Below are 13,573 nucleotides of genomic sequence, written 5' to 3' on the forward strand. Positions count from 1 at the left end.
GAAAGCTAAGTACATATATATAAAGCTGTACATCAAAATAAACCCAGAGACTACTCCACTTCAGAAGTCCAGACGCCTAGCGAGGAGCCTCTTGACCTGCATCTGAAAACAACAACACAGTATGGGGTAAGAACCGCATGTTCTCAGCATGGTAAAGGTGCTACGCATATAATACATAAATAAGGTCCTGGGAATGCCAGAGACAATCCTAGAATACCGACACTCAGATTATAAAACTTAAGTTACTAAATAGAAACCACAAAGGGGGTAGGTATTCTATAGAATTCCAAACTCAACTTAATCCTAACTGTAACAATAAACCTATCCACCTTCCGTCTGTTCCCCCATTGGCAACGTTATTTCAGAGACAGTCAAGCAGATAAAGACAAACACAAGTAGAGTAAGAGTTCTGCAGTTAACAATTATACATTTAGCATGGCAAATACATTTAAGCACACCCAGTTAATGCACAACAAATAAATCAAGCAATATGCATATGATGCATGCCTTCTTTATGGCTGATGAGGCTCATCTGTCGGTTATCATGCCAACCCGACAAGTCCGGTTTGCTAAACCATGGACTATCCCCGATGCGCATCCCCAAGAGTCCATGCATAGTTTTTTCCCATATATATATATATATATATATATATATATATATATATATTGATGTGTGGAAAAAGATCCAACACAAAACTCACCGGCAAGTGTACCGGGTCGCATCAAGTAATAATAACTCATGTGAGTGAGGTCGATCCCACAGGGATTGAAGGATTGAGCAATTTTAGTTTAGTGGTTGATTTAGTCAAGCAAAGAATAGTTGATTTGAGTTATTGGTATCCAGCAGAAGCTAAATTGCATGAAATTTAAAGGGAGAGGGAAGAATTGCAGTAAATTAAAGAGAACCGGAAGTAAAAGTGCTGAATCTTAAAGAACAAGTAATTTAAATTGCAGAAGCTTAGATTGCAAGAAATGTAAATGACTGAATCTTAAAATGCAAGAAATGTAAATTGCTGGAATTATAAAAGGAATTAGGAACTGGGGTTGTAGAAATTAAACAAGTAGAAGTATAATGATAATTGACAAAGAAGCAAAAGATGAATTAAGTTGGAGTGGATCTCAAACAGAAAAGTAACAATGCTTAAAAATTAAAACAAAAAGTGAATGTAGCTCAATTGTAGAAATTAAAAGAAAGATTGAAGATCTCAGGAGTGGAAGAGACTAGAAAACAAGTCTAGATCTCAAATCCTTCCTTGATCCAATAAGAATAATTGCAAAAGAAATGGAAAAGTAAGTTGCAGAAGAAGTAGAAGAGTGAAAGCAGTAAACAGAATTTTTGAATGTAAATCAAAACTTCTAAAATTATGCAGAAAGATTAACAATAAATCTCAAGGTGAGATTGAAACAGAAGTTCTTCAATTCTTCACCCAAGATCCAAAGCAAGAAGTAAAGAGTGCTCAAGCAAGAACAAGGAAGAAGAAAGATCAATTCTCCTCCCCAATTCTCTAAGATCCTAATTCAAAATAAAACTCTCAAAATTACAAAAGATGAAAATTCTCAAAGAAGCAAAAAGGTAAAAGTTCAAAAGTCAAAAGTTCTTTTCTAAATTAAACTAGCTTCTATTTTTACACTTTCTATTCTTGGATTTTAGAATTTGGGTGGACTTTTTAATTTTGTGAAGAATTGAATTAAATTGGATTTTTGATTAAATTTTTAGCCCATATGTTGCTCCCAGGAGGATGCTCTGCTCTTGTGGGGAGCGGAGCATTGAGGCTTGTGTTGGAGCTCCTTGTTGCGTGCCAAGGCTTGGGTCACTCCAGGGTAGCGCTCTGCTCTTGTGGGGAGCGGAGTATTGGCTTGTGTTGGCATGTCTTGTGCGCACCAAGCTCCCTCCTTGCCGTGTCATGTTGCGCCTCATGTTCCCCTGACCGTGTCAAATTTGTGCAATGGCTAAGGAGAGTAGCGCTCTGCTCTCAGCAAGAGCGTAGCATTCCTCTTGCTTGGGTGAGGTCCCAAGTTCGAAACCTTGGGGAAGCATGCACTGGCTGATTTCTTCTATGCACAAAGTGGCACCTTGCTCCTTGCTTCCTTAAGGTGCTGTGTTCGATCCTTGGAGGTATCATTTTAGCCATTTTTGGCTTATTTCCTTCATGTGTAGCGCTCCCCCATTCCCCCTTGCTCATGAGTCCGAACCTTGTGGCCTTCACTGGCAAGCTTCTTCCTTGATTTTATTCTTGAGTGAAGCCCGATAATGCTCTCAAGGAGAGCAGAGCATCATTCTTCTCTTCTTTATTTCTTGGCTCCAAATTGTGCTCCGCTCTCAATGGGAGCGTAGCATCATGCCTTGCTTTCTTGGCTCATAGTTTGTGCTCCCTTGAGAGAGTGCTCTGCTCCTGAAGAGAGCTCTATGCATATGCCATGCTCTATTGTTTTCTTTGCCACACTCTTCTCCTCCTTGGGTCACGCTTCTTAGGCCACGCTTTCTTATTTTCTTCTTTTCTTCACCTACAAGTAATCAAAACAACCAATCAAAGTATCACCAAATTCACAAGGTTTATAAATCAATAAAAATCAATTAAATTTAGCTTGAACCTCATGATTTAGTATCAATTAAATGGTGGTTGATTGATTCAAGGAAACCATGCATTTTCATTCCAAATTACTTACTTACAATGCAAGAAAGTGCATAAAACCTTATAAAGACAAAGAAAAAGACTAGTAAAACTAGGCTAAGATGACTTGTCATCACATATATATATATATATAGAATTGCTCAATGGGGGTCAACCTTCACGGGAATTTAGAGTACCCGGTCACATCTTACATCGTATGGCCAATAAAGTATTGAGTGTCAACCTGGAACACGTGGGGGCAAGCCACAGTACTTTACCCAGGGAAACTCATATCTCATATCAATTAAGTATATAAAGCCACAATAATATTCATAACCATTATAATCTTTGCAAAATCACGTCATACATGCCGCAATATCATATATACTCCAATTATACTCATTTTCATATTTATTTCACCACTTTTCCTACTTTACTTCATCCTCAAGTTATCTCAATTTCCTATCTCCATCCTAATACTAGACCTCATACTAGGATTTGAGACTAAAAGGATGAAAAAAGAGGTTTAGAAGTTTAAAATTTGGTTTAAAAGCTCAAAATCTAATTTTGCAAAAAAAGGGCCACGCGTATGCGTGGACTCTGTGCACGCGTCGGCCACGCATATGCTTATGCGCCAGGCAGAAGCACATGTTTGCATATGAAAAACTTGCGTACGCATAAACTCCAAGTCGCACGCGTCGGTCACGCGTACGCGTGGGCGTGCAAATTTAGCCCATGACGCGCACGCATAGACTCGTACGCGCACGCATACGTGGGAGACAGAAGCTTCCATATGCGAAGGGCGTTATGCATATGCAAAAATCTCATGTCACGCGTACGCGTGGGCATACGTGTTACCAAAAATTTTATTAAGTATGAAACCTGCAGATTCACCATTTTAAACCTTAAACTTCCGACGCGCATAACTTTTTTGTTTTAAATCATTTTTCCTTCGTTCTTCAAACGGCGTAAACTTCAAAGACCCAATTTTCATACGAAATAAGTTTGAAATCATTTGGAGGTCCAGAAGCTAAGTTATGGGTTGCCGAAGTTCGGCTAAAAACCAAATTTCACAAAAACCTCAAAACTCATTTTCTCTTTAAAACTCTTTCCAACCCAACTTATCATATGTATAATCACCAATATAACACACTTTTGACAATATCACAATAATCTTTACAATCCTACCATTTCTCAATTCAATAACATCTCACTTTAACCTAAACTTCACAAGTTTATCAACAAACATCAACATACCAACCTATATATGCATATTGCCATGATCACAAGTTCTTCAAACATCATCACATCATCATTCATCATTCCAATACCAACAAAACCAAGTGAACACCACACATTCTCATACCATATCATTTTTACTAAACATCCAATACACATAATCATTCCAGCTTATCCTATGGTTCTCTAGCCTAAGTTTTCACACGACATTATATATTATATACGCGAAACCTAAACCATACCTTGGCCGATTTCCACGTACTAACCAAAGCAATCCACAAGGCAAAAGGGGCAATCCTTCAATCACCAAGATTCAACTCTAACTCCACCAAGCTCTCAAATTAAGCTTCCAATGATTCCAAGGTCTCTATATCATACATTCATATACCTAACACATATATATACATACATATACCCAACAATTCAATATCCAACATAATCCAAACAAGAAATAACTAGAGTTTAGGACTCTCACCGTGCCCACGGACTAAACGAACTAAATCTGTCAAGCTCCACAAGCTAAATTGAACCTAAAGTACCAAATTAAACAAAATCTCAACATGCGTTCTCTTTAATTTCGAAAATTGAGGGATACAGAGGCTAGGGTGAGATTGAAGCTTACGTATGAAATTAATCCGATAGAATTGTAGAGCTCGATGCGGTGGACGCGTGGCCGCAAACAGTGCGGTGATTGGTGGATTGATGTTGTGGTGAGGGTTTGGAAGCTCTCCTCTTCCCTTGGCTGTTCAGCATGCTTCTTTGCTGAATGGGGAAGGAGATGAGCTTCTGCCCATTTAAGTGATGGGTCCAGTTGGGCCCACGGGCCTGGTTTGGGTCCGGTCCAACCGGTTCGACCCGTCCGGCCCAATCTTGGGCCAAATTCTTCGAAATTAGTGTCAAAATTCTCATTTTAAAGAGCTCTATCCTATTTTAATATATGATTTTCATTTCTAATTTTCCTTATTAACAATTTATTGACTAATTATTTACTAATTTTAGCAGGGTTTATATCCTTCCCACCTAATTAAGAATCTTGTCCTCAAAATTCAGATTCAGTTACCTGAAAAGAGGTGTGGGTAGTCCTTCCGCATATCTGACTCAAGCTCCCAAGTATGATCTTCAATACCAGCCTGACTCCAAGCTACTTTCACTAAAGAGACCTCCTTTCCGCATAACCGCTTGATACTGGTGTCATCAATCCTAACCGGAGTTACTGGTAGTGTCAAATCTTCCCTCACTGGAACCGATTCTGGTTCTAGAACGTGACTTGCATCAGGGGTGTATTTACAAAGCTGCGACATGTGAAACACGTCGTATGGGTTCAAAAGATGCGGCGGTAAAGCGATCCTATAAGCCACTGGTCCAGTTCTCTTCAGGATCTCAAATAGTCCAATGTAACGGGGATTCAATTTCTTAGTCTTAATGGCTCTTCCCACTCCGGTGGTTGGAGTAACTTTCAGAAAGACGTGTTCTCCTACCTCAAACTTCAAAGGATTCCGCCTTTGATCAGCATAGCTCTTCTGACGATTTTGAGCTATAAGCATTCGACTACGGATCTTCTTTATCTTCTCTGTGGTCTCAGCTATCATCTCAGGCCCTAACAAGCTCCTTTCCCCAGCTTCATACCAGCATAGCAAAGATTGACATTTTCTACCATACAAAGCTTCATACGGAGCCATTCCAATACTCGCATGGTAGCTGTTGTTATAAGCAAACTCCACTAGGGGCATATACCGATTCCAGCTCGCCAGCTGGTCCAAAACACCAGCTCTCAGCATATCCTCCAAAGTTTGGATTGTTCTTTCTAACTGGCCATCTGTTTGAGGGTGATATGCAGTGCTTAGACTTAATTGAGTGCCAAATGCTCACTAAAAGGCTCTCCAGAACCTTTATGTGAATCGAGGATCCCTGTCAGATATAATGGTGGAAGGTACGCTATGTAACCTCACAATTTCCTTAATGTATAATCGTGCTAACTCCTCCATCGTGCAACTTATCTGAATGGGGAGAAAGTGAGCCGACTTGGTCAGTCAATCCACAACCACCCAAATGGCATCATAACCCGTTCGAGTTCTTGGTAAACCCAACACGAAGTCCATTGCAATACTCTCCCATTTCTACTGTGGAATCTCCAAAGACTGAAGGGTTCCTGATGGTCTTTGATGATCAATTTTAACCTTCTGGCAAGTTAAACACTTGGAAACGTGCAACACCACATCATTTTTCATCCCTGGCCACTAAAACATCTTCTTCAGATCATGATACATCTTGGTGCTTCCCAGATGGATTGAGAATCCACTCTTGTGAGCTTCCTTTAAGATGCTTTGTTGTAATTCTCCGACATCTGGCACAATAATCCGGTCCTTGAACCTCCAGAAACCATCCTTATCTTCTGACACGCTCCATTGTTTGCCTTGCTCAATCGCCGGCAAAATCTTATACAATTCTTTGTCATTCTAATGAGCCTTTAGGAGTTCAGCTTTGAAATCACTTGAAATCTGTAGTTGACTTACTTTGACTCCCAGTTTCAACCCTTGGAATGCTTTTAGTAACTCTTCCTCTTGCAGCATCATCCAAGCAGCACAGAGACTTCCGACTCAAGGCATCTGCCACAACATTTGCCTTTCCAGGATGGTAGTTCAACTCGAAGTCATAGTCTTTCAGAAGCTCCGTCCACCTCCTCTGACGCATATTTAACTCTTTCTGCTCAAAGAGGTACTTTAAGCTCTTGTGATATGAGAAAATTTAAAACTTAACACCATAGAGATGGTGTCTTCAGATCTTCAGGGCAAACACTACAACAGTGAGTTCTAAATCGTGAGTTGGATAGTTTATCTTATGCGGCCTTAACTGCCGTAAGGCATATGCAACAACTTTATAGTGCTGCATCAGCACGCACCCCAGGCCCTTCAGGGATGCATCGCAATATACTTCAAACGGCTCGCTTGGCTCAAGCAGTACTAGCACAGGTGCAGTGGTCAAACTCTATTTCAATGCTAGAAAACTCTCCTCGCACTCAGAAGTCCAAACAAAAGGTACATCCTTTCTAGTCAGCTTGGTTAAAGGTAAAGCAAGATGTGAAAACCCTTTAATGAATCTCCGATAATAACCCTCCAAACCTAGGAAACTCCTGATCTTCGTCACTGAAGTTGGTCGATCCCAATTCATCTATGCTTCAACCTTAGTAGGATTTACTGCTATTTCCTGCTTGCTCACCACGTGGCAAAGAAACTTCACTTCAGTTTTCCAGAACTCACACTTAGATAGCTTAGCATACAAATTCCTATCTTTCAAGATTTGCAGCACAGTCCGTAAGTGATATGCATGCTCATCTTCTGTCTTAGAGTAAATAAGAATGTCATCGATGAATACGACAATAAACTTATCCAGATACAGATGGAAAATTCTATTCATGTAATCCATGAATATTGCCGGAGCATTAGTCAATCCAAAAGACATTACTGTGTACTCATAATGACCATAACGCATCCTGAAAGAAGTTTTGGGAATATCCTCGTCTCTAACCCTTATCTGGTGGTATCCAAATTGCAAATCAATCCTAGAAAACACACCAGCTTCTTGTAACTGGTCTATTAGGTCATCAATTCTTGGTAACGAATATTTGTTCTTTGCAATAACCTTATTCAGCTGCCCATAATCGATACACAGGCGCATACTTCCGTATTTCTTCTTTACCAGTAGTGCTGGCGCTCCCTACAGAGAAACACTCGGCTAAATAAAGTGTTTACCCAACAAATCTTCTACTTGAGCCTTCAGCTCGGCCATTTCTAGAGGTGACATCCTATAAGGAGCAATTGAGATTAGACCGGCTCCAGGCACCAACTCAATAGCGAATTCAACCTCCCGGTTAGGTGAAAAATCATCAATATCGTCCGAAAACACCTCTGAAAACTCACAAACAACCAAAATCTGCTCCAAGCTTTGATCATCACCCGAAATACCCGCAGTTAATAGCATAATGCCCTGACATTCAGTCCCTGAACAATTTACCATCATAGAGTTCAAATAATAGTGATTCACCACGACAGGCGCTTCTGACCCTTCCGACATAAAGCATACCATTTTCTCAGAACAATCAAGCAAGACATAGTTCTTGGACAACCAATCTAGTCCTAAGATGAGATCAAGACCAATCATCGGCAGACAAATCAGATCATGCACGAATTCACGTTGTTGTACTCGAAATGGAACTTGTGGACATCCTAACCTAGTCACCATAGTTTCATGGGTAGCATTATATACCTTTAAATCATAACACAAGACCACTATTTTCAATCCTAACTCATCAACCTTTTCAAACGCAATGAATGAATGTGTTGCTCCAGAATTAAACAATGCACTTAAAATTTTACTGGCTATCTCACAGTTACCTCTAATCAGTGTCTCTGACCCCTTAGTGCCTGCTGTATAAGTAGTATATACTCTCCCTGGCTGCTGCACTCTGCCAGTCTCATATTTTTTCTTTTCTGGGTAGCTCCAAGCTAGGTGCCCAGGTTGCCCGTAGAAATAGCACACTCCCATACCCAATCTACATGGAACTCCTGGATGATGCTTCCCGCACCTCTGATAGTTCAAGTCCTGCTGTGGCTGTTTCCCAAATCTTCTTCCATGATTAGTATTGTGAGTCGGCCTCCTGAAGTTGCCTTGCCCCTAATTATTTTGAGGGATAAAGCCTCCACGTTTGAAATTCCTGCCCCTCGGTGCAAAGTTTCTCCCCTGATTCCTCTGAAAAGGCATTCTCATGCTTCCTTTCTCTACTGCCGCCTTTCTCACACATTCTTCAACCATCCTACTCTTGTTTACAAGTTCAGAGAACACTCTGATCTCTGTTGGTGCCACGGAGTTTAGAATCTCACTCTGAAGACCTCCCTCATACTTGATGCACTTCCATTCAGAAAAATCCTCTGGAACGCCTTGACAAATGCGAGAGAATTGGCATAATTCTTCAAACTTATTGGTATACTCAGTAACAGTCATCTGCTCTTGCTTTAATTGCATCAATTCAAGTTCCTTGGCGTTTCTAGCCGAACTGAGAAAATACTTCTTGTAGAATTCCGTTCGGAATAATTCCCAAGAAATCACGACACCATCTGGCTGCAGGATTTGTCGTGTTCCTTGCCACCAATACTGGGCCTTAGCTTGAAGCTGATAAGTTCCAAAACCTACTGCTCCTCAAGAACCTGTTGAGCCTGTAGCGACCATTCAATTGCTTGGGCCCAATTATCGGCCTCAGTGGGGTTTGAGGTTCCCAGGAAGGTTGGAGGGTGAACCTTCAGGAATGTGGCAAGCATCATAGGGCCATCTTCATTGTTATTCCCATGGTTCCCATTGTTTATATGGTTTTCCAGAGCTTCGGCTGTCACCTGCATAGCCACAACCATGTTTCCCAGGGCAGCCAAAAAGTCTACAGGGTTAGGATTATTCCTTGTCACTTCAGGAATAGCATTTCCTATTCTGCCTCTACCTCACCCGGGACCACGTCCGCGAGTCAACATCTAGTCCCTATACACACCAAACAAGTGATATCAAGTTGATCAGTCTCAATATCGCAAGTTTAGTGCTTTAAGTTCCAAATGCATGCTCATGAACATTTATGCCACATATATCACTTAGATATCCTAATAGCACATAGACACATATACGGAGAATGCACAGAAGCACAGTCAGTCCGTCCCTCAGGCTCTATAGGAATGAATAGAGCAAAAGATAAAATATAAGTAATAAGGATGAATAAATTAAGAATAAAAGAAAATATATAAAGTCATGAAAAAAATAAAATATTAGACTAATACTTAAATTATAATTGTTTGAATTAATACCCAATTGCTTCTTTTTGTCCCTTTTTGGACATTGTTGTTTCTTTTTTAAAGAAATACAATTAACTTATCTTTGGTAAAAAAGAAAAAAAAAGATACATATAGACATGGAGAGCTGTATAAAAAAATAGAGAATTTAAAATTTACTTTTTGATGAAGAGAAGATAACCATTAGACAATGAATAGAAAAAAATGTTAAAAATATAAAAATAAGAAGAGGATTTAAGGGAATAAAAGAGTGACGGTACAAAAACTAAATTTGATTAGTTAAATAATAGTTAAAATGATAGAGAAATAAAAAAGTGAATTTGGGACTTTAACTAATTGAATTTAATTTATTTGTAGACACAGTGCGTGTGCCATTGCTTTATCCTTCTCTACATTTTTCTAACACATAAATTTTTGCACATAATGCAAAAAAAATTTCAAATAAAAATCTTATAAATATAGCATAGAAATTTTTGTACATAGTATAAAAATATTTGCACATAACACATAAATTTTTGCATATGCCGCGAATGTATTTTGTTACTTGCGTATTAATGTTTTGAGCATGTCATCCTTTAAAAGTTTTATGTTATACACTAACTTTTCTGTGTTGTACACCAAAATATTTGCACTGTACACCAAAATATTTGTGCTGTGTGTATTTTGTTGGTTGAGTGTCAATATTCTTGACATGTTATCCTTCAATAATTTCTGTATTGTACACCAAAATTTATATGTTGTGCACCAAAATTTATGTGATGTGTATCAAAATTTCTTAATCAGTAGTTTTACTGAACATATATAAGAACGATGATGACAAAGTGCGCATATAGTAAGTGAAATTTGGTTAGACTTGACTAAAAAAAAAATTTGTCCTCTAACTTTATTGAAAAGTAAAAGCGACAATACTTTAAAATGCATGGATCGAGTAAATTATAAAAATTAAGTGAGAGGAAAAGCTTAAATTCACTGCTGTAAAAGAGCTCATTATCGACAGATACACTGATTGTCTTTGAGGAGGCAGAGATTACCAACGACGAACCACAGCAGCATCAACAAAATGGGAAGCATTTTTTTCGAGGATTAAGTTTACCCACGGTAGAGCCGAGGGTAACCGTTGGTAAACTTTGGCGTCATTCACTACAAGAAAAAGTTGGGTACCGTCGGATTTAGCATCGTAGAGTAGCGGCGGATTTATCATCAGATTTACTGGCAGTAACGACGTTGAATTGGTAACATTTAGTAACTACCGGTGGATTTATGTTCCCAATGGTAAATTCACCGGTAATATTTGGCGGGAAACAAGAAAAAATTGGCGCGTCCTTTAGGGTCAGATTTACCGTTGCATTTTTTCGACGGTAAACACACTTAGTGAAATGCTGCGTTTTGGTGACTCACAATGGTTTACTGTCAGATTTTTCAATGGTAATCTCTCTACCCCTCTGCCCTTTCTCTCTCTAACCCCTTCGCCTTCTCTATCGCTGCCGGCCACCCTAAGCCGCCACCTCTCTCTTCTCTTTCTTCCCTTCTCTCTCTAACCCACTCTAGCTTGGTCCGTATCACACAGCCCTTGTTCCTAGCTCGTTCCGGGTAGCATCCAACTCCGGTGACCGTTCGTTTGCCGCTCCTCGTAACGGCAACATCATAGTGCCGCTGCAACTCCTTTCAACTTCTTCATTCCATTTCGTTCTAGCAACCCAGGTTACTACTCTTCTGTTTTTAATTTCTGTTTCAGTTAGTTTTAGTTTCATTAATCTGATTTCTAGTTTGAATTAATTTTCTGTTAATGGATTTTAAATGGTTAGGATAGGTGAGATTAGATTATTAGGTTCTGAATTGCTGAAAAATGATTGGATAATTTGGATTATGCTTGGTTGTTGCTAGTTTTGAATTATTTGTTGTTGGTGTTGATTGTTGATTTGAAATTGGGGTTGTAAATTGTTATTTGATCTTGATTTTGCATGTTTAATGTTTGTGCATGCCAAGTGTTCGTCAATATGCTTCAGAGCTTTTAATACAATTTTTGGTCTAATTCTTGAAAATCAATGCTTGTTTGCATGTTATGATTGTTATTATGCATTGATAATGGAATTTAATTTATTTTTAATTGACCAAAACTTTTGAATCTTTGAATGATTGAGGCATTTATTTAATAGTACAAGATTAATTAAGTTGGTCATTTTTAACCAGATTAGGTCAACTTTGTATGTTTAATCGGTTTTGGTTATATTAGGAATAAATTTCAAATGTTGAAATTAATTGGTTCTGATTTCTGTTCCTTATTTAGTTCTAAACTTAGGGTACTAAACTTGTTTTGAATTTAGGGTTTTCTAAAATTTTAAACTTAGGGTACTGATGCGCGCCACTGGCATCATCCCTGCTAGTGGCAGCGGTCTTGCTGGTGGTACACAGGCATCACCACCTTCTCCACTGCCTCAGCAGGACTACGGGAATGACGACGATGACTACCTGGATCTTTAGTGATTAGGGTTCTGTTTTATTGTCTCATTGTATTTATTTGATTTATTTGAACATTTGATATTTAATATTACATAATTAGTTTTATTATTTATAAATTGACCATTAATTGTGTGAAAAATAAATTTAAATAAAAAATTAAAATTAAAAAGAAAAAAATTAAAAAAATTGCGCCACAATTTAAAAAAAAATATTGACATTATCGTCGGATTTACCGAGGAAATAATCCGATGGTAATAGTGCGAAAAACAATATATTATGGCGCCAACGTTACTGTCGAAAAAAGTCACCGGTGTAACACCCTACCACACTAAGCTTTACGCTTAAGTCGTAAAACAAAGGTGGTGAGGTATTACGACCTCTAAAATAAAATGAGTACATATAATAGCAGAAGAATTATAATATGCTAGGAGCCTTGAAGAAAAGGGGGAAATAAAAATCGCACAATAAAGGCGCTACGCTCAAGGAACGAGTTAACTTACGTGCTAAGAAAATCATAACTATCAAACATAAGATAACAGAAGTAGGAGTAGAATACCAAAGATACAAAATAACAAGCTCCTAACTCAGCCTGCGAAGTCAAGACTGGCCGGAGAATATTTACACATATATACATACATATCCAAAATCCAAAAGTACATATACACAATCCTGCCTCTCCATAAACCTCTAAGAGGATCAAAAAGAATAAGTCATGCGGAGAGAAAGCTAAGTACATATATATACATCATAGCATAACAAAATATCCCAGTAACCACTCCGCTTCAAGAGTCCAGACGCCTAACGAGATGCCTCTCGACCTGCATCTGAAAAACAACAACATAGTATGGAATGAGAACCGGAGGTTCTCAGTATGGTAAAGGTGCCACACACATAATATATAAGGTCCTGGGAATGCCAGAGGCAATCCTAGAACACCGACACTCAGATTATAGAGCTTAAAGTATTAAACAGAAGCCATAAAAAGTGGTTTTCTAAGAATATTTAAACCTAACTTAACTTAACCTTAAATCTAAGTCATATACTGCCATTCTTCCATACCTCCAACTCCATCATGCATTTTCACAGACAACTAAACAGACAAAGGCAAACACAAGAAGGTTACAACTACTGCAGGTAACAAATACACATTTAGCATGGCAAATACAGATAGGCACACCCAATTAGAGCACAAGCAAGTAATTCAAGTAATATGCACATGATGCATGCCTGTCCTATGGCTGATGAGGCTCATCTGTCGGTTATCCAGCCAACCCGACAAGTCTGAATTGTCCTTAGACTGTCCCCCGACGTGCATCCCCAAGAGTCTATGCATAGATTTTTCTCAAATAATCAATATTGCTCAATGGGGGTAACATTCCCGGGAATTTATATAGTGCCCGGTCACACTTACGTCGTAGGGTCAACAGAGTATCGAGT

General features: G+C 38.8%; 1 long non-coding RNA gene across 1 annotated transcript in view; it reads right to left on the bottom strand.

Annotated features, from left to right (window-relative positions):
- LOC110267134 overlaps positions 2,068 to 13,573 on the bottom strand; it is a 16,443-nt gene continuing 4,937 nt past the window's right edge. Inside the window, exon 3 of the long non-coding RNA XR_002354483.1 lies at positions 2,068 to 2,077. This is a non-coding gene — a long non-coding RNA (uncharacterized LOC110267134). The remainder of the gene's footprint in view (positions 2,078 to 13,573) is intronic.

This window comes from Arachis ipaensis, chromosome B09 (assembly GCF_000816755.2).
Source record: "Arachis ipaensis cultivar K30076 chromosome B09, Araip1.1, whole genome shotgun sequence".
Classification (NCBI taxonomy): domain Eukaryota; kingdom Viridiplantae; phylum Streptophyta; class Magnoliopsida; order Fabales; family Fabaceae; genus Arachis; species Arachis ipaensis.